We start from the raw sequence: 23,159 nt of genomic DNA on the forward strand, positions 1-23,159 counted from the left end.
ATGACACCACGCTTGAGCATATCGTCGACTTGTTCGTTGATAATACGGCGCTCTTCCGCTGAAACTCGATATGGTCATTGGCGTAAGGGAGCATGGGTACCGGTGTCAATGTGGTGCGTGATGTTCGCTGTGCGACCCAAAGATGGTTGAGCGCAATCGAAGACAGAACGGAACTCTTGAAGAAGGGACAAGAGCTCGCTTCTTTGTGTCGGCGATAGCTCAGCGGCAACAGAGGGCTGGAATGAGTCTGACGCGGGCACTGTGGCCACAGGTGGCGTCATAGCATTGAGCTGGAGGTGAGGTGCGTGTTCGGCGAACTCTAGAGGGCGCAAGAGGTCAACGTCTTGTATGTTACCCAAACATTCTCCGCGAAGTAAGGTAACTGGCGACGATAGCGAGTTCGCGACGAGCATGGCGGTAGCACCGGACTCCACGGTGAGTACGGCAAAGGGCAGGTGTAGGCTACGGCGGCGGGTAAATACGTCAGACGGAGTGAACAAAACAGTTCCGGCAGGAGCGGCCGCACAGGTCAGGGCTACAAGGGCGGATGTTCTCAGTGCTATTTCCGTGGCTGCAACAACGACAAGTTTGTAAGGTTCAGGAAGAGAATCCACAAAACAAGAGGTTGGCAGCGGTGTAAGGGCAACTTCTGCACGTGAGCAATCTATGATGGCCCGATGACGAGAAAGTAAGTCCCATCCAAGAATGACTTCGTGGGAGCAGGATGCCAGAACAAAAAATTCAATGGCATAAAGTTCACCTTGGATAATGACACGTGCAGTGCACACAGCTGTAGGTTCTATGCACTGCGAGTTGGCCGTGTGGAGCATCAGGCCCGAAAGAGGCGTCGTCACCTTTTTCAACTTGCGGCGTAAGGGCTCACAGATTATGGAAACGGCGGCCCCTGTGTCGATAAGCGCTTGTGCGGCGGTCCCCTCAACATTGACGTCAATAACGTTTTGCGGCGAGAAAGATGGAGGCCATAAGCAGTTTGAATTGTATGCAGCTGTTGCCTCCGGAGCTGCAGCGATCAGTTTCCCTCTTCCGTAGCAGGTCGCCGACGCATAGGTGAGAGGGAGCGTCGTCGTGGCGATGGTGACCGATGGTTTGCGTAGGGTCGAGGACCGTCAGTGGTGTACCTTGATGGCGTCCTAGACGACGACGCGATTGGCCGGCCCACGGCGTCGACTGGAGGGGGATCTCGGCGACAGTGGCGGGTGACGTGTTCAGCGATACCACAGGCGAAACAGATGGGCCTATTAGGGAGTTTTAGTGCTGGGTACGCATTCTCTTGGGGCCTTGCGGGCTTGGGAGCGCGCGGCGTTGCGTGCCCAACCCATACCCAACCGGAATGCCTTTTAGTTGGCGCCACGGTGGCACGCACGCAAACGCAAGCCGCACGAAGGTCACACGCGCTCGCAGCGCCATAGCGTCTTGTCGCGTAAGTATTCTTTAAGTATTTTATGATTTAAAATGTTAAATTAAACATACAGAGTGATCAGGACCCTTTTTTATTGTGTACAGTATCTTGGCATACGAAAAAAGTGAAAAATACAAGGTTATTGTAACGACAGTGTCGACTTCTTGTGACACTTCATGCAACCACAGTCATGAACATGTTAGCTTACGCGTAATGTTTTTGAGGTGAAAATGAATAGAAAGGTTACTCATTTGTAATATTGTCGCTGCGCAGTTTTTGCACCAGACGTACAATGCACAATGTGTCTGCAATAACAATGTTGTGGCTGTTTGTCTCACTATGGTCACGCTAGATGGCGCCACTTATTCAGCTGGTGGGGGGCTGGCATATACTTAGTTTTTATGTTCCAGGACATTCTAGCTTTGGACATCTGGCTGAAACCGTGTAATTGCTATAAGTGCTCGCACTTTGGCTTGTTTTAACTCGACGGCTAAAGTATCCGCAGTGCGGACACCGTGAGTTCTTGCAAAGGTGGACTTTACAAGGCGGCCGATCCATGCTATCCGAGGTTTAGCGCCTTTGTGCCATGCAATTTGTATAGTGGCTAGCCACTATAATATTTGCGCTTAAAACTTGAAAGTCAAAGAGGTGGCTCTGGCCAGCCTCGGCTTTGCTCACCGTGAAGGTAACATGATGCGCCAGCATGTGCGCCGGGGCAGCTTATCTCCGCTAGGAGGCCATTGGTGGCATCGTTGTTTATGGCCGCGCGGACGCATGGCCCCATCGCTCCAGCGATCTTGCGACGCATCTGTTTGGGGTTTCGCGCATGCGCAATACCGCCGCCCCAACGTCCTGGGTACGCAAGCCGCTTGGGTACCCAGCACTAAAACTCCCTATTATCTGGCGTCCTCCAAGCGTCTGAGCGACGGTAAAATGTAGCTGGAGATCTCGCGTAGGGATACGGCGCCGCAATTGGGGTTGTAGGCACGACATAGGGTGGCGTGGCAGGTTGAGCATACGGCATACGCTGTTGCGTAGGCCGAGCAGCGACGGCGGCGTACGTGAGAGGCGTTGTGACTGGTGGTTGCTGATGCACCGGCGGAAGGGCTTCAGCGACTTGGGTCCGAATGACGTGTTGGAGGTCCGGTGCCAAAGCTTGCGTGGGCTCATGTGTCAGTGGCAGCAGTGACAGCTGGCGCGCTACCTCTTCGCGGACGAAGTCCTTGATTGTCGAAAGCAGCGGCTGCTGGTCGGTAGGATGGGCAGCTAGGTGCAAGCTTGCGAGCGTGTCTGGCGTCGTGAGGGCTTGACGAGCAATTGCACGCTGCCTACGCAATTCATCGAAGCTTTGACAGAGGGAAACGAGGACAGCAATGGTGGGGGGATTTCTCGCGAGCAACATCTGAAAGGCGCCGTCGTCAATGCCTTTCAATATGTGCCTGATTTTTTCTTCCTCAGGCATGGTAGAGTTGATGCGGTTGCATAGATGCAACACATCTTCAATGTAGCCCGTGTAGGTCTCGCCTGGTTGCTGCGCACGGTGACGTAAACGGTGCTCTGCTTGAAGCTTGCGTGCCGCAGGTAGTCCAAAGACGTCCGTAATAGCCGCCTTGAATGCAGACCATGTAGTAATGTCAGCTGCGTGGTTATTAAACCACAGTTGCGCGGTGTCCGCAAGGTAGAATGTGACGTAGCCAAGCTTACTTGGGTCGTCCCATTTGTTACTTGCGCCGACTTTGTCGTACCTCGCCAACCAATCTTCGACGTCCGACTCAGTGGAGCCCGTGAAGATAGGAGGGTCTCGTTGAGGATACACGGCACCGCAAGTGACGTGGACGGTCGAAGGTCCCACCTGGAGAGGCGTCTCGGTGGCCATGTTCGTGTCACGTAGAGGGGGAAGCTTACGGGAGCGAAGTTCCAGGTTTGTACGGCAGTCCACACACCCCGCACCTCCACCAGATGTCACGCAGTTTATTCACGTACAGACCTACTGGAAGGCCGAGGAACGCCAGAAGAGCGAGGAACGCCAACAGGCCGAAAATACCAAACAAACGCAAGCTCGGGTCACGCGTGCACCAACGCTGTGGCTTGCCGTTTCATGCTGCTTCGTCGTCGTTCGCATAGTTCCCTACAAGACCTATATACAAATGTTATAAATTGTGAGGCAGGTTGCCTTGTACGTACTCCATCTACTGCATCCAATGTCCCACACTGCCCCACGCGGTGTTGTAGTGGTTTGCTTGACTGCTGACCTAAAGGTTACGGGTTCGACCCCGGGCATGGTTATCGCATTAGAATGGAGGCGAAGTGCCAGATGCCCGTGCAGTGCGTGAAGTTAGTGTTCATTATAAGATGAAATCTGGGTGGTCTAAATTTCCGAAGCCCTCCCCCTCGGCATCTTTTATAATCATGTTGTGGTCCTGGAACATCGATTCCCAGATATCATCCGCAGTATATCAAGGAACGGAGATAATAAAACAATTCGAGGGGGATCTTTTCAATGCCAGATACAACATCGTGTAGCTAGCCAACAACAAATCCAAGGCAAACCTGTTTCTTGACTGGCTGCATCAGACTATATCAACAGACACTTTCATTCTCAGCTTTATTTAAGAGAGAGAAAGAGAGATAGAGAGAGAGATAGATAGATAGATAGATAGAGAGAGAGAGAGAGAGAGAGAGAGAGAGAGAGAGAGAGAGAGAGAGAGAGAGAGAGAGAGAAACAACTTTATTCGAAATGGCAAGTTTCAGAGGAAATATATCCTCTCCCCGAGATGGCAGCTAAGAGACCTTCGGCCCCAGTGGCTTGCCTGATCACTTGTAGCTGGTCCTGGACCTTTGAGCTAAGCAGCGCGGTATGCTACTGATGTGTGTCAAAATATTTGGTGTTTGGCATCTAGACCAGGTTAGGACAAGTTCAGATAATGTGTTTGATGTCCGCCGACTGATTGCGGAGTTTGCATTTGTCGGAGGAGAGATCTTGATAGCAACGACTTAGGTTTGGGAAGGTGCTTGTTTGTATTAGGCGCCATGCTGTTGCCTGCTGTAGTTCTAATGAGGAATGTGGTCGAGGGTAATGCTGCCCCCTTAATCGGCAGTATTTAGGGATTTCATCACTAAATACTACACGACCATGCGTGCTCGCTCCACACGCGGACTTCGCGTCATTCCTGCACCTGCTCGGCTCACTAGCTCTCGTGCTAGGGTGTGCGCGGTTTCGTTGCCCGGGAGAGAAAAGCGAGCGGGCGTCAATAAGACATACACGTCGCGCTCTCTGTGAAATTTAGTTAGGAAACACATTTTTTTCATGATCGAAAAATGGGTCCTGCTTATTCCTCTTAGATTGTCATGCAATAAAAGCGTGCGAGAAGTCGAAGAACACGGGAAGAGTTTAGAGAAGAGAGTGCGTTGATTCTGTAGCTGCAATCATTTCGACGAAGTGATTACAACTAGTGAGTGATTCGAAATTTCGAGCTAGTCGCAGTGGCACCTGAACAGAGGGGGCGCTGCACTGCTAAGTCGGGTAATGTAAGTGTGCTTCGCGGCAACATCGGTTACATGAGAATTAGGGCTAAAACTGAAAGCACCTTTGTTGTTGTGTTTAGGTAGACGTACCAAAGCATCGTTATGAACAGGGCACGCCGTAGTATACTCCGTATAAATTCTGACCACCGCGGTTTCGTTAACGCACGCCTAAACATTAAGTATGCGTGGTTCTAGATTTCAGCTACAATCGACATGCAGTCTCCACCCTCTCGCCCGACGATTTGAGCCTCGGTCATGGAGCTTAGCACTGCAATAATGTAAATGCTAAGCCACCTAGGTGGGTTGACTACCTGTCGGTCGGCATTATTCAGGATGATAGCTACAGCGCGAAAACATAACGACGTCAAAGAGACCAGAAGGACACGTCGTTCTGTTCTCGTGCTATAACTATTGTCACGTCATACCGGCTATCCCAAACTGCTACACTTCTAAATTAGTCAGGAGTCAGCAACTTCGTGATTGCATTCAGAAGAGCTTTGCGTTTCGCCTGTGTCATGCCTGTTTCTCGTGTTATCAGCATCGCAGCACTGCCTTTTGATACACTACCTAATACCTTATAATCGCAGAAGCGTGCTGGTATTTGAAGACAAAAAAAAATTGTACGTTTATGTTATTCTTGTGCGCAGCTCTTCTTGACCACGAGACGACGGCATGAAGCGGTGGCATCTAGGAAATGGAATGCCGCTCTGAAAATCTCTTCAAAAGTTGCCTGGAGATCACAGTATTTGAAACATTGCGGATGTAATTCCAAGGCCACCTCCCAAAATCTGCACCGACACAGTTGTCCGTTTTTACGTGTCCTCTGAAATTGGGATATTTTGACGCACTGTTCATCCTGCAGATGCAGCGCTGCCTTTCACCTGAGTCAATTACCCGGACTTGTACCGTGGGTTTGCTCTGGAAAGCCGAATTTATCACCAAAAGTCGGCACTCGTTGAAGTTCTCACCGCCGACTGCAGGGGAGACCAGCTTCGCGCCGACTCCACGGGAGCATGCATTATAGCCGATGCACTTGCACGAAAAATTATCACATAGTACTTCACAATACATTGTCTACAAGTACTCGCTATTTGACTATCTCGTGCATGCTCAGTATAAGTAGTAAACTAAACGCTAAAGACAGCACCCCATTAGAACCCCGAATGAAGGGTTTTCTGCTCTCGTGTCCCGGAGTAGCCGTGTTTTGGCCTCAGGTACTACCGATACTAATCAATACATTCTTTGTACAAAAATCTTTTTGTGCCATACGTTAATACGACCATTGAATGAAGCTATGCTGTACAAAATTAGTTTATAGTTTCGTAAGAAAGCTTGGGGATTCTTAAGCTTCGCCTTTAAGAGTATAAAGCGATAGTGATACTTAGTGCGTGCTTGAACACTTAGTGCATGAAATATTTTCGAACATTCCATGCCACCACTGCATGGTTGTAAGAGAATAGGCGCAGTAACACGTGTTCCTTTTTTTTTGGTGGGTGATTAGTTTTCAACGATGCAATCAATATGATAACCATATATTCTGACATCTGATGGAAATGTGCGCTTCTCACAAGCATTATTAATGCAATATTTTGTGTTGTGAAGCATGTATACAAAATGAGTGTTATTTGTTAAACATGAAAGTTACTTTCACTGCACTTCCAAGCAGAGGAAGTTATTTTCAGTGCATTCACAAGCAGACGCGTGCCTGTGTAATAATACACCCACTTGCCATGCAAATTACCCGGCTTCAATGCCCACTCGAACCTGAAATTTCTTTCTTTATTCTATTTGCATCTTTTTCGTTTTTTCGATGACGTACGAGATGATTTTTCGCTCACAACCAACAACGCCAACGCTGACATCGATGCCGGAATTTCTGCGATACAAGCTATACAACGCTACCGCTCCAATACACGGTACCGCGTTAATACACGCCATCTGTGCGCTGTGGGTGTGAAAGAAGTCGAGAGATGCTGCTTCGAAAACATGCGTCTCCGGTGCTGAGCTCAAAGTGAAATAACTCGTGTGTATAGTGCGGAGCTGTCACAGCGCTCGCTGACTTGCCTTAACTTTGAATTTTAATAGTTTTAAGGCTCAGCCGGACACACAAGTCCCCCACAGATTGACTATGTATAGTGGTTATGTATGTATAGTGACTATGTGACTATGTCATCAGATTTTTGGCCTTGGTCTTTGACTCCGGCAGGACGGATGGATGGATGAAAAACTCCGGCAGGAAATTTAGTATTTTTCTTTTCCTGCAAATGAAGACTGTCGAATGAATTAAAAAAAAAGGTACGGGAATAAGTAGTGTTTGTGCAGTGGGCCACATTTATGAGAAATGCGAACTTTTAATCTTGGCCGGCCGGTGCCAGTTGTGGCTGTGTTCCGATACTCACCGTAGACGGCTAAATAGACAGCTGAATGGACGGCGGCCATCTTAAGTCCCATTCCAGTTCTCACGTAGCCGGCAAAATAGACAGCTCCGAGAAGACCGCATCGTAGACAAATACGATGCAGGCTACTTTGCTGTCTAAACAAGATGGTGGCTCAGCAAATTGCTCATATATATTGGATCTCGCTGGAATGGTCGTCTGCACATAAGCAGACGCTTCTCCAGACGCTCAATGTGAGTAACGTTTAATTGCTTTTTTTAGATTTCAACACGAAATAAGCCAGAAAACAAAAGTATTATGTTTGTTCATGTTAGGCTTCTCGATGCGAGGTGGCGCCTCGTCACGTAAGAGCTGTCTAAACGTGTTCCGATTCTCGGACAGCATGGGCTCGGTGCTGTATTCTAAGCAGCCCGCGTAGACTGTCTACGTGTTGTCTAAGAATTGGAACACAGCCTGTGTGGGTACGAGTGCTCACTAGACCCATCGAGCTACTGCTCACTATTTCGAAACAATAACGTATGTTTGAACTCCTCCGAATAGTCAGCAAAGGGTAAAAAAAAGATAAATACAACAAACAATGGGTAAGAAGGCGTGGGATAGACATATCGCTGCTAACGGTTGAAGGATCTGGGATTCAGCACTTACGCCTGGTGGCAATTGTATAGCCACAAGCGAAGATCATAAGATTTGCTTTTCGTTTCATACTGCTGGGAAGGGACGAAGCACGCGACTCGACGCATGTGACATACACGCCATACTTCATGACGTGACCTGCCAGTAGTATGAATGGCGCACTCGCATATTAGGCCATTTTTGGTATATACAAAGCAACGACGTCCCCACGAGAGCACCCATACGTACAGGCTGCTATGATAGATGGAGAGAGAGAAACACCGTCGAAGTGCTTTTGGTTTGCCAACAACACATTCTGATATGCAAATGTCGGGCTGCTTAAAGGGCGGAAACGAGTTGAAAACAAGTCCTGAGATAATTTAATTCTTTTGAGCATGTGGCAGTTTTGAGCATGCTTCGCTTTTTCCTAGACAATCTGGAACTTCCATTTCAGGAACCACGTCGAACAACGTCCTATCTTGGAAGACATACTAAGATATGACATATATCATGTCTAATTAACCTCTGATCTTCAGCAAATGTCATACTGCCGATAAAGTACCCAATATCCGAGGTGTGTACACGTTAGTAATTCGTGATATTTCACGTGTCAGTTGCGCAGTCTTACAGGCTGTGGGGTATATAGGTTCGCAATGTATTCACGTACCAGAATTTGATGCGATGTCTTCACTTCGAAGCAGAAATCGCCATTTTGCCCCGCCGCGGTGGTCTAGTGGCTAAGGTACTCGGCTGCTGACCCGCAGGTCGCGGGTTCAAATCCCGGCTGTGGCGGCTGCATTTCCGATGGAGGCGGAAATGTCGTAGGCCCGTGTGCTCAGATTTGGGTGCACGTTAAAGAACACCAGGTGGTCTAAATTTCCGGAGCCCTCCACTACGGCGTCTCTCATAATCATATGGTGGTTTTGGGACGTTAAACCCCACAAATTGAATTAGAAATCGCCATTTTCACGGAAGATTGCGATGGCAATACTTCTTACAAGGTCCATAGCAAAGCGCTATTGATTTTGATCGATATCCCATGTTCATCACATACAGAAGTTGCTAGATTGAAAAACTGTAGTTGCCAATACACGGATAATACTTTGTACTTGTTGACTACGTATTGTATCCTTCACCCTCCTATGTTATGCCCGTTCTCGAGCCGTCCGGGTCAATAAATGAAATTATTGTAAAAAAAAGCATGTGATCATATTCACGGAGAGACTGATGAGTGAGGCGAAGTGTCCATCCGTCCATCCGCGCGTGTGTCCTTCCGTCCGTGCATGCGTCCAGGTGTCCGATCGCGTTCGAGAAGGCAGACGGCGCGCGGGTAACACTGACGAGACGCGAGCCAAGCAAACTGAGCGCAAGTTTCTTCAACGCGCCCACCACTCTGCTTCGTCCATGCTCTACCAACGATCCGCCACGTAAGGCGATTATCCAGGAGACTGAGTGAAGCACTCGTTCGCACACTATGCAGACGGGGCATGCGTAACACCGACGAGACACGAGCCAAGCAAGCCGAGCTTAAGCATATTCAACGCGCCCACCGCTCTGCTCCGTCCATAGCCCACCAACAATCCGCCATGTACGGCGACTATCCAGGAGACAGAGAGGCACTCGTGCGCACACTATGCAGACGGGGCACGCGTAACCCCGACGAGACACGAGACAAGCAAGCCGAGCGCAAGCATCTTCAACGCGCCCACCGCTCTGCTCCGTCCGTAGTCCACCGACGATCCGCCACGTATGGCGACTATCCAGGAGACTGAAAAGCATCCGTTGGCGAAACGCGCGCAGCAACCAATCGGAGAGTAGCAGCACAGTTCGGAGAGTAGCTGCAGAGTAACGCCATTTAGGAAATGAGAGGAAATATGGTCATACATTTCTTTCAGTCTCTTCTTCTCTCGGTCAAGCGTGACTAGTCCCAATGTTAGACTATAAGGAGCTTCACCGCTAAAATACTATTGTGGGAATAGATGCCGCAACGATTGTTACCTGAAGGACGATCATCATCATCGTCGTCATCGTCGTCAAAGTGCAAAGGTGAGCACGCACTCAGGCCAGTCTTTGACCTCGGTGTTGGGCAGCACCGGTCCAGTACAGAAGGGACATAGAAGCCGACAAGTCGAGACGACCCGGTGTCTTAAAAGAAGACAGGAAACCCAGGTCATGGACGCACCAGTAAACCGACAAGCGGAGACCACGCCACCTGAGCCCGGCGGGAAATGGATCTTGCTGCAAGACGACGGGGACGCAGCGAAGGAAGCGCTGCTCGAAGAACAAGACAGCGACGCAGGGAGCATTCAAAATGTGGTTGAAGGAGACGAAAGCGCCCAAGAAAACAGTGCGTTATTGTGGTGAATTCGCTCGGCATAGGACGATGTTTACGTTTGTAACGCCCTCTGGGATGACGTGCGTGCATACGTCCTCATCACCGCGCTCTCTGGGTACACGGTAAGATGACAAATTACTTAATCCATACGTGACCTGGTTGTCCCGTTGCAGTCTACATGTCTTGGAGATCCAGCTGTGTAATTCGACGCATGTACAAAAAAGGGCAATGTGCCGGACAAGGTGGAGCGAGAGAAACAACTTTATTTATGCCACCTTAAGGGAAAGGGGCTGCGAAAAGGCGACGAATCCTACTCGCGGTAGGTCTCTTCTACTGTAGGTGAAAGGTTTAAATGATGTGACCTAGTAAAGAATGCCGGCAGAGCCAACGTTTAGTCTGATTAATCGTGTTTACAGCGGCTAACTCCTTTGTGGCAACGTTGTTTCCTAAAAGATGTTTTGTTCGACTACTTATGCGTTCATTCACACAATGGGAACAAGTATTGCAGTTCTATTTTGAAGGCACGTGATTGACGTAGGAAACCAATGCATTAGACAAACACATGAAATTATTAGATTTAGTTCAAGTATACATGTCGAAATATTTTCGCGTAGTAGGTAAATATGCTGTCAGCCTGGTACATGCAGATTTCAACAATTCCTAGCTATGAAATAAGTGCGATGCTTGCAGTGGGGGGAGGGGGCAAATACTTCGTGTTTTTTGCTTCGCTGTTTGTTCATAACACGTGTGTATAAACACTGCGCAACAAAACCAACTGAATGTGTGGGAACAAAAAAATAATATATTAAGCAATAGCGCAAGTTGCAAACTTTTTTATTCTTTATTAATATTAATATTATTGGGGGGTTTACGTCTCAAAGCCCCGATATGATTATAAGAGACGCTACAGTTGAGGGCTTGGAAATGTTGACCATCTGGGGCTCTTAATATGCACTGAATATAAGCTAATAAAGTGAAAGGATACAGCTGCGCAATCTAGAGTCGATCAATATTAACATCGATATATTCATCTAAGACATGCACGCCGATATGTTTGTATCGCTTGATACCAATGCTGTTTGACTCTGCTGGGCATTGTTGTATCTACTTGGCTGTGAGGGACTTGGCCACAGGGAGCGTTAAGCGAAAAGCCAGAGAAGTGGAGAGAATGTACTGGACGATAGCGATGATGAAAAACCGGCCCTATGGTAACTAACCAGAGCCGGTCTGGGTAAAAACAAAATAAGGAGGAATACATTTTACGACAATTCAAAGGGATGCGCTTTACTACTTGAAGCAATGTCGGCTTGCCTTATAACACGTAGTTATAAAGCGAGATTCAGTGAAGAAACAACAGTGCACCTGCTGCGAGGAAGATAAGGAAATGGTAGAGCTTGTTCTGATTGCATATGGAGATATACGCCCAGGTGAACGTTTGAGGATAAGCCTACAGAAAGGCTAAGGTTCTTGGGACAATTGAAAGCTGTGCATGCCCGTGATCGAAACTAAAAAAGAGACTTATCAAAATAACTCAAAAATAGTTTTGAAAATAATTTTCCTGTTAATGAGGTTACGCTTCACATACGCCTGCAGGGCCTGCACGTGCTGGCAGCACTCGCATCGCTGGTCGGATGCAACGCTCTGCAAGCCCTGTTCATCTCCCTAAAAGACTTCTCGACGGCGACGTTGAGTTCAGCCACCTCTTTCACTGCCACACGATTTCTCTCCTTGGTGGCGTACAAGGCGAGTACAGTGAAAAGACCGGAGCTGTACTCACTGCTGGAATCTGTGGTTGTTGCAAACATATTTATCATACCAGCGGCTTGCTTTACTTGCAGCTATGAAGTTGGCGCTGGTGTCACGGTAAGCTTTAGTCTCAGTCCGGCCATGCTTTCATGAAACTATCATTAATGTCATCTTTAGCAAAACCGTTTCTTCCGAGAGGAGGCATTTCACTGGGAAGTCCCCAGTTCCAAAACCGAAAACGTTAGGATAAAAATATTGAGGGTCACTTACGCTTCGTCTGGACAGTTGGTCGCGATAGCGATAATCTGTCCCATAGGGCATCCACTTAGTGCATACTTTTATTGCTGACGAAGATTAGTGTGATTAGGCCCTGCAAGACCGGTTACAAAGATGTCGTTACGTCGAGACGAAGTAACACGTTTAATACTTTTTTTTTTCATTTTTGCCACTGTTTTGTTTGCTAAAATTATGAATAAAAATAAAACGTGTTATTTTATCACAGTGTAATGACATCGCTGTAACTGACTCCGGTAGGCATAATCAGATGTAAAATAAGTTCGACAGATCTCACGTACTATGGGAATTATTTGTTATTTGAAGCGTGTGGAGGTAAGGTGACTGTTCTGCAATTTTTTTATTTAGCTAAGCTTTACGAAACGATGCTAGAAGTATGTACACATGTGGTACCCACACATGTTCAACAGCCACATGTCTGATATAACCTGTTGTTTACATTTGCGTAACGACGCCTAGAGCAACATAGGTCTTACCAACATCAGAAGTGCAAAGTTCAATTGCAGCGCTTGTGCCTGCAAGAATTGCAGCCCTGCCTAATGTAGGCCAACTTCGGTGGATGGCGCTTAAGAACCCAAATGACGTTAACCTTATATGACACTGTATTCATCATCATCATCACCAGCCTGACTACGTCCACCGCAGGACAAAGGCCTCTCCCATGTTCCACCAGTTAACCCGGTGCTGTGCTTGCTGCTGCGAATTTATACCCGCAAACTTCTTAATCTCATCTGCCCACCTAACCTTCTGTCTCCCCCTAACCCGCTTCCCTTCTCTGGGAATACAGTTAGTTACACTTAACGACCAGCGGTTATCCTGTATACCCACTACATGCCCGGCCCATGTCCATTTCCTCTTCTTTATTTCAACTATGATATCCTTAACCCCCGTTTGTCCCCTAATCCACTCTGCTCTCTTCCTGTCTCTTAAGGTTACACCTACAATTTTTCTTTCCATTGCTCGCTGCATCGTCCTCAATTTAAGCTGAACCCTCTTTGTAAGTCTCCAGGTTTCTGCTCCGTAGCTAAGTACCGGCCAGATACAGCTGTTATATACCTTCCTCTTAAGGGATAATGGCAATCTACCTGTCATAATTTGAGAGTGCTTGCCGAATGTGCTCCACCCCATTCTTATTCTTCTAGTTACTTCAATCTCGTCGTTAGGCTCTGCGGTTATTACCTGCCCTAAGTAGACATAGTCTTTTACAACTTCAAGTGCACTATTACCTATATCGAAGCGCTGTTCCTTTCCGAGGTTGTTGTACATTACTTTCGTTTTCTGCAGATTAATTTTAAGACCCACCTTTCTGCTCTCCTTGTGTAACTCCGTAATCATCAGTTGCAATTCGTCCCCTGAGTTACTCAGCAATGCAATGTCATCGGCGAAGCGCAGGTTACTAAGGTACTCTCCATTACCTTTTATCCCTAACTGTTCCCATTCTAGGCTTCTGAAAACCTCCTGTAAGCACGCGGTAAATAGCATTGGGGAGATTGTGTCCCCCTGCCTTACACCCTTCTTGATTGGTATTTTGTTGCTTTCTTTATAAAGTACTATGGTAGCAGTTGACCCCCTGTAGATTTCTTCCAGAATGTTTATATATCCTTCATCGACGCCCTGATTCCGCAGTGTCTGCATGACGGCTGGTATTTCTACTGAATCAAACGCCTTCTCGTAATCTATGAAGGCTATAGTGGTTGGTTATATTCTGAGCATTTCTCTATTACCTGATTGATAGTATGAATGTGGTCAATTGTTGAGTAGCCTGCTTGAAATCCTGCTTGTTCCTTTGGTTGATTGAATTCAAATGTTTTCTTTTTTCTGTTACAATTACCTTTGTAAAGAGCTTGTATACTACAGAGAGCAAGCTGATCCGCCTGTTCAAGTCCTTGTCATATCCTTTCTTATGTATTAAGATGATGTTAGCGTTCTTCCAAGACTCCGGTACTCTTCCAGTCAGGAGACACCTCGTAAACAGAGTGGCTAGTTTTTCTAACACAATCTGTCCTCCATCTTTCAGCAGATCTGATGTTACCTGATCCTCACCAGCAGCTTTGCCTCTTTGCATGCTATCCAAAGCTTTTCTGACTTCTTCTATCATTACTGGTGGGGTGTCATCTAGGTTACTGCTAGTTCTTACAGTCTTAAGGTCGTGGTTGTCTCGGCTACTGTACAGATCTCTGTAAAACTCCTCCGCTATTTTAGCTATCCTATCCATATTGGTAGTTATTTTGCCTTCTTTGCCCCTTAGTGCATACATCCGATTTTTGCCTATCCCAAGTTTCCTCTTCACTGCTTTGACGCTTCCTCCGTTTTTCAGAGCGTGTTCAATTTGTTCAATTCTCTCCATGTTATACGTTCTTACGTCGCATATCTTACGCCTATTAATCATCTTCCAAAGCTCTGCCAGTTCTATTTTGTTTGTTGTACTTGAGACTTTCATGATTTGACGATTCCTAATTAGATTCATCGTTTCCTGGGAAAGCTTGCCAGTGTCCTGTCTAACTACCCTGCCTCCAACTTCCACTGCGCATTCCGTAATGATACTCGTCAGATTATCATTCACTGTATCTACGCTAAGGTTGGTTTCCTCACTAAGAGCCGAGTACCTGTTCTTAAGCGACACTCTGAATTCCTGTACTTTCCCTCTCAGTGCTTGCTCATTGATTGGCTTCTTGCGTATCAGTTTCTGTCGTTCCTTCTTCAAGTATACGCGAATTCGAGACCGTACCAGTCTATGGTCACTGCATTGTACCTTGCCAACCACTTCCACATCCTGCACGATTCCTGGGTGTGCCCCCATTATAAAGTCTATTTCGTTCTTATTTTCGCCATTAGGGCTCCTCCATGTCCATTTGCGGTTTTTCGTTTTCGGTAGAAGGTATTCAAAATCCGTAAATTATTCCGTTCTGCGAATTCTACTAGTAGCTCTCCTCTGGGGTTTCTAGTACCGATGCCATAATCTTCTACTGCCTGGTCTCCAGCCTGCTTCTTCCCTACTTTTGCATTAATATCACCCATCACTATAGTATACTGTGTTTTTACCTTACTCATTGCCGATTCCACGTCTTCATAGAAGCTTTCAACTGAAGCGTCATCATGGCTGGATGTAGGCGCGTAAGCCTGTACCACCTTCATCTTGTATCTTTTATTCAGTTTAATTACGATACCTACCACCCTTTCATTAATGCTATAGTACTCCTCTATGTTGCCAGCTACGTTTCTGTGAATTAGGAACCCCACTCCCAGTTCTCTAGCCCCGATAGCAAAGGACGTGCCCATTCTGTAGCACCGTATAGGCCTCATCTGTCCTCCTAACCTCACTGAGCCCTATTATATCCTATTCAACGCCCTCTAGCTCATCGAACAGTACAGCTAGACTTACCTCACTAGATAAGGTTCTAGCGTTAAACGTTGCAAAGTTCAGGTTCCAATGGCGGCCTGTCCGGATCCAGAGATACTTAGCACCCTCTGCTGCGTTGCAGATCTGACCGCCGCCGTGGTCAGTTGCTTCGCAGCTGCTGGGGACTAAGGGCCGTGAGTTATTTGACGTATGCATGTGGGAGGTAGTGGCCAGATACTGCACCAGGGTGGCCAATCCTTCTCTGGTGAGGGAGTGCGTTCCCGGCGGTGGTTACCGGTGAGGCCGCATCCCAGGCCTCTTAATGCAGTTCCATCCCCACGCGGATTTTTTAAAATCCGGTTGGGAACTGAGTGGCACCGGGATTTGAACCATGGACCTTTTGCATGTGAGGCGGATGCTCTAATCACTACGCCATCGCCGCTTCGACACTGTATTATAGCAGTACATATGTAATATTCATAATGTTGAAGGGGCAGTACTTCAACCACAATTGACGTTTCAGCAGTATTACGCCAGCAGTATTACGGTCTTTGCGCCAACAGTTCCGAGACCTGGCATGGCTCTGTGGTAGAATACTTGATTGCCACGTAGAACGTTTGGTGTCGATTCCCACAGAAACTCTGACATTCTTCGCATTAGCCTGGTCTGTGGTGCTGATGTCAGTTTCTTTTAACAATCTCGCGTTTTAAATACTGATGTCTTAAATTCCAAGTCTTTATTTCTCATCGTCCCAGTGGCGCATACCCACCTACCGTGGCCCGTAGTGTGTGATTAAGTGCCGCGTGTGTCTGGAGTAAAGGGTTTGACGGCGTATTCTCCGGAAAGGTCGTGTTTCTCATGTCATCACAAATCAGTTGTACTCGTCAAACCTCCTTATACCATTCCATACTTATTTTTGTCTGCCACGAGATAAAGAGATGATCACGAGGGCATCCAGACGTGGGCAGCTAGCTAGACCGATAGATACTCACATACAATCGCTCAAAGTAGCTACAGCTCGCTAAGAAATGCTTGAAGATGATTGATATATATGTCGGGTTTAACGTCCCAAAACCACCCTATGATTATGAGAGATGCCGTAGTGGAGTACTCCGGAAATTTCAACCACCCGGGGTTCTTTAACGTGCTCCGAAATCTGAGGACACGGGCCTACAGCATTTTTGCCTTCATCATAAATGCAGCCGCCGCAGCCGGGATTTGATCCCACGACCTACGGGTGCTAAGAAATGCTTCACATTTAATAAAACGTGCTATTATTTCAGAATTAATTTACGTCGCTATAACCATCTCAGCCAGGCGTAATCACATTAGTCTTCGTCCATTTAGACACGATTGTTTTTGTGTAATATTTCGGGTTAAGGATGGCAAGACGTTATGTTATACTACTACTAAAATTATTATTTTTATTAATATTATTATTATTATTAATATTATTAATATTATTAATATTATTAATATTATTAATATTATTATTATTATTTCCAGTGGTCAAGTATCTCATATTTGCTGCGATTGATTCACGCTCCTTGCTCTTTTTTTTCCGTTCTTGCAGTAACACCGACACATCAAATAACACCAGCCAACGACAGGCTAACAGCTTTTCGTACACACCTCCAGCAGACACGTCGCGACGCCCTGATGTTCACGATTCCGCGCACTGAATTGCATTATCGCAGGATTACCGCGGCGAGGAGAGGATTTCCGGTGGTTCCTCCAACTGCTCACAGTCGTGGCGAGAGTGCACCTGCTTACAGCGGCCGTAGCGCTGTCTGCTTGGCTGGTGTTTCTGACGGGAACCGACGTCGTGGCTTCGAATCGTGCTATGGTTACGCACTTCCATGTGACGGCGGTGCGCGGAACGCTCACCGCTAGGTGGAGCCCGGAGCGGAGACCGTCGTTCTATGTCGCAATCGCAGTCCTCGTCGTCGACTTCGGAGTGCTCCTTGTGGCTCTCGTCGATATCACGTTCCTGGTTTGCACTGAGCCGTCCGGTGCGCATTCCCGAAACACATACCGCGTGGCTCTGTACACTGTTTCACACGAGAATGAAAGAGAAAAACAACTACAACAAAAGGAAGAGTAACGCTTCCCACAAAAAACTTGGCCGACATGAAATGTCTGAGGAGTCGGGTGAGGATGCAAAATAGACATGCAGTCTCAGAGGATAGTCAATGTTAACGTTTAGTGCTGATTTGGCGAGAGTGAATGGCGTATAGCCTTCGCACGAACAGCGATTTCTTTTTCTCGGAAATTGTTGGAGCAAGCGCCTGATTTGGTTTAATGCTATAAGTTTACTGCTGCTAGCGTAGGTGAATGAACCCAAATGGCACCGAAAGTCTCCACTAACGCAAGTAGTATCTTACCTAATCAAAGGCCATTTCGCCGTTCATTTCTAGCTATTCCAATTTCTAGGTATTGCCCCAATCGCAACTCGGAACGTACATTTTTTCAAGTTTATGTACCACAAAATGCTTTTCACTCCTCTGGTTCTCTAGAAATTTTACCGCTATAAATATTTATACAGAACTAAAGATCATTGTAAGCAGTCAAACGCTATTATCTATAAATAGATATATATTATATATCAAGGGAAGCCTAACGTTCACTTTACTCTAGCGCGCAGGTGACCTGGGACATACTGATTCTGCAGCAAGCAGGGACATTTAGAGAGCGGCAGACCCCCTAGCCAAGCTCGGGATTACATTATTTGAAAGGATGTCTGAGACAGTGTAGAGATTTATAATGTTGTGATCTTCGGAAAATCCCGTTGCGAAGATCTCCAACGCAAGTCCAGCATTGTTCTATTCTGGAAACATTGAAAATTATTTGCTGCCCACCAATGTCGTCCAATGAGCAGCTATGGCATGCATTCATTGGATAACTAGAAGCAAAAAAAAAGAAAAAAAAACACGGCTAGAGAGCTTTAGGTTGTTTGCGAGCGTGACACGTAGACCATGACACATAGAAGCAAATGCGCAAAAAGTAATTGCTCCAAAAGCTTGTCGAGGAAGGTGTGCGATTAAAAGATTACTACATGTCACGGATATCCTCGGGGCTCACGAACGAAACGTTTAAGCATAGTTCCGACTGGATATCATCCAGAAGCAGTGGGAGGGTATCTGATACGTTTTAACGCAGTTGTATCGGCTCAGGGCAGAAAACATTTTGTGTACTCGAGAATGCTGAACACTACACAGACGGTCACCATCTTTCTGTCTTTGTGGGGTAAGCGCCAGTGGAATCGGTAAGGTGACGCTTACTGGCAGTGACACAGCCAGAGTGCAGCACACTATGCCCGTGCCCTCGAAAAATTCCCATCCGTGGCACAAAGAGAAGACACTCGACCACTTCTGCTTGCCCGGCTCCCCCCCCCCCCCCCCCCAGTAAAAGAAACGAGAAAAATATTCTCCATACGTTCCTGCTTGCTGCAACGGATACGGCTGCAGATATTTGGATGAGTTATTTGATATAACGATTACCGAATTTGCTTTTTGAAATAGATAGGACTGTTCATCTTAGGTGAAACGAGTGTAGCAGACATTCAAGAGAAACGTCCGCCAAGCGTATTTCTACTATACTAGCTCAATTGTCCTTCACACTGAGGGTGGAAAAGCCTCGAGGTAGACATCTTCAATGTGGTCTCACGTGGTCTCGCGAATGACACTAGTGCGGGACTTTTCAGTCACGAAACCGCAGGAAGTATGCACGAGTGTGTATACAGAGAATGTTGACGTCTCCTTTCTCGCATGTGCGACAACAATAAGGCGAAATAACGCACCTACGTTTTCTATAGACTTTTCCAAGCACTCCTCTACGCTCTAAGAGTACTTTCGTGCCGAACAATGTGTACCGGTGTGATGAGTGAAGAAAACGACAACGACGGAAGTGCGGGGCAAGGCGCGTGTAGTGTGCGCGTGAGTGTCAGCGAATCAGCTGATGACCTGTGGTGGCCCATAGAGGTGGCGCGCCACGATTGGGCCACGGGCGATCATCACGTGGCAGTGGGCTGTGTGGCTGGGGACGAGCCGGAGCAGCGGCAGACGGGAGACAGCGGGCCGAAGCGTCGGACGCAGGCGATCCAGGTTCCGGCCAGGGAACGCGGCTGTCCACGCTACTGTCGTCCAACTACCAGCTGGGGCGGCGTTGCCGGCATGAGTACTGCATCTCGGGGCGCGGCCTGGCCTGCTGTTCTCTTCCTTGCCGAGGGCATCGCGGATCTCGGCGAGGCGCTTCCACGGTCAGCCGTTTGACACAGCGATGAACGTGGCCTGGCTAATGGTCACGGTTGCGTCCAGCATCGCGTCTCGGCGCACGCTCTTCGCTGGACGGGCTGGCCATGCCAAGCATGGAGCATCGCGTCTCCGATGCGGGTTGACTGCTCCGTGGCCGCACCCATGCCATCAAGCGCCGGTGTCACCAGAGCGTCGCACATCGGCAAGGGACGAGCGAGACGTTCTGCCGGGCGAGACGCGGGCGTGTGCACGGAGGACCACGGAGCCGGGCGAGGTCCAGGGTGGCCGAGGATCCAGGTGCCAGGGGAGTTGCTGGCTGAATCGAGGATCGCCAGTGGTTCCGAGCCGTACCGAGAAACGTGCGAAAAAGAGCTCGAGGGTGGAGGCCAGGAAGGCAGAGGAAGCGGTGCGCCGCTCGAGAGGACGAGTTCCTGGCAGCGTTCCTGAGCCGGACGTGGGACCCGTACGTGTCGGCCAGGTCGAGCTCCGGTGTGTCCGGTCGAGGTCGAGTCCGTCGGCCTGTACAAGGACCAAGGACGGGGCCTGCTGAACGGCTCCTGCCTGGGTGCAGTGGCCGGGAGCAGGTTCGTGGGCGAGGCCTACCGGGCGTGGTCCTCGGGAGCCGTGGCCTGATCCTGGACCTCCGGAGTTGCGACTCTGACTGCTGGGTTGGCCGCGACGTCCGACTCAACGGCGCTGCACACGGTAGCGTATCCATGCGTCGTCAGCCGTTCCACCCATGCCATGAAATAAAAAGTTCATGTTAATCCTTTCTCGTCCGCTATAGACATAGTGACGAACGTTGTTTAAACATCACAACCGGTGACTGGATATGTTTCCATCTCCATAAAGAAAAGGTACCCCCCTCCTCTCCTTATCGGAAGAGCCAGAAACTAGGGACAAACAAGCAAGCAAGCTCGCTATACTTGCTCTGCGCACTTCAAGCTACAGTCTGTGTGCGAGCCGTCAGGTACGCATGAACGGTGCAATTGGGAACGCCAACGTTGCCTCCGAATGTATGCAAACACTGCCTTGTGTATCGAACCCCAAAGGTAACTTCTATCTGCCATTCACCGATTTTTGCCTGGGTTGAGCCCTTCCCCACCCCCTCCTCTTCCTTCCCATCTTTTACTTAGTAAATAAAGCTATCTTCTCTTGATACGTTTCTTATAAACAGAAGCTGCTAAAGTATGGAGTTCGTTCTTCTGTGTTGTTTTGTTTTCTCCAATCCCTTTTACGTACTGTGCCCCACTCCTTGCATTCACTAGACAATTCTAATTGCCGGTACGTGGCTAAAGCTAGTGTGAAGGCAGTGTTCATAGCCATCGTCCCCAAAGGCAGCAGCAAAGCCATCGTCATTATCAATAGCACCATTATCATCACCGTCAAGCGGTGAGCTCTCGTGCGGGTCTGCCTCTGACTTTTACGTAGCTCCGTATGGTGAACAACCGCCGGTCCCGCACAGGAGGGACAAAGAAGGCGATAAGTTCTACAGGGTGCCCCACATAACTTGAGCCAAGAGTTGGAAAACGAAAGACACTTCAGTGGGGAACTGAACCAAACGCGTACTACTTGCACTAGCCTGTAGGTACTACGGCTATTTTTTATTTCTCCCCACACTAACTAACCAGTGATTCTTAAGTGCATATTTCTTAATTATGAGCAGAAAACCCAAAATATGAACACTAGAGCACTTTCAGAAACCACCGACAAAGTTGTTGCCTGTATCATACGTCTAGCGCTGCTATTTTTTCCGCGTTGTAAAGAAAGCCTATAGGAACACTATAGCAGTGCGCTCGCAGTGCGTCACACGACTTCTTTTCACGTTTCGCGGGCTTTCTTTCTTATTTGGCAGCAAGAGGTGACATCTAGGAATCGGGAGCACACTCTACCGAGCTTGGTGAAGACCAAGATTACTCAGATTACGGCTGTGCCAGTGTAGACACCTAAAAAGATGGAATCTTCAGAAAAACTGCTTTACCGTGAATCTCGACCGTCAGTACAACTTTCAATCTTTCCGGCAACTTCCAAAATTAATTGCTACCGACATATATCGTTGACTCAGAGGCAATGAATTCCCTTTACTCATTATTAAAGTTATTATTTTCAGAAAAAAAATTGTCCACTTATTGGTTCAGGTAAGCACCATGGGGACACGACTTCATTGTCGCGTTCAACTTTTCAGGCCGAAGCTTAAGGATCCTTCAAGTTTTTCAGAGTTGTTTTTAGTCACCATTCTCGGTGCGCCGAGACATATTCGGACTTTCAGTATGTTCACGTGAGCGAACTTGTTAGGTAACATCTAAGAATAAACTGGAAACATTTATATCTGGGGTTTAGCTTCCCAAAACCAGCATTTGATTATGAGAGACACCGTTGTGGAGGGTTCCGAAAATTTCGACCACCTGGGGTTCTTTAATATGCCCTTAAATCTGAGCACACGGGCCTGCAGCTTTTAAGCCTCCATCGAAAATGCAGCCGCCGCAGCCGGGATTCAATACCGTGACCTGCAGGTCAGCAGCCAAGTACCTTAGCCACTAGACCACCGCGCTGGAGTACAATACCTCATAAGCACTTTAGTTGTGAGGAAAAACTAAAAAAAACTGTACCCAAATTTTTTGCTAGTGGGTCTAAAGTGAATTCAGCCCCATAAATAGAATTATCATAAAGATGACAGTTTAGACCTCCCAGCCCGACCTACTCGACCAGCGTCAACTCGTCGCTCGAACTCGGTGGGCGGACTAGGCCAGAGGGTTCTTGGATAAGGAACCACCCCACTTTCGATTACAAACTCTACACAATGAATATTTCTCTCTCACCGCAAAGGCTGAACAATGAATGCGATAGAATCAAAGTAAAACGTCTTAAAAAGTAAAGGCTTTAGTTTCCACTATATGCTGATGTTTACTGCAAGAGCTATACGGTTGGTTGGTTGGTTGGTTGTTCCTCAGAGTCCTGGAGCAACCCACCATAGGGGATCGGCCACAAAACGGACGGTACCTCATTTGGGAGATCGAATTGTTTTACCAGCTGAAGAAAGTGCGATGCACGTTTTCGTCGAATATTCCTATGAACTGTTTCAGTTTTTAGGTAAAATAATGGCTACTTATATAGAGAAGCCACGACAGGTTCATGGGAAACAACAGTGGCCATACAACTAAATAAACTACTGGGCTAACGTGCTTGGGTGATATGTGCGTCCCGATTCATTTAAAATTTCGCGCTGGTAGTAGCACTC

This window comes from Rhipicephalus microplus, chromosome 6 (assembly GCF_043290135.1).
Source record: "Rhipicephalus microplus isolate Deutch F79 chromosome 6, USDA_Rmic, whole genome shotgun sequence".
NCBI lineage: Eukaryota > Metazoa > Arthropoda > Arachnida > Ixodida > Ixodidae > Rhipicephalus > Rhipicephalus microplus.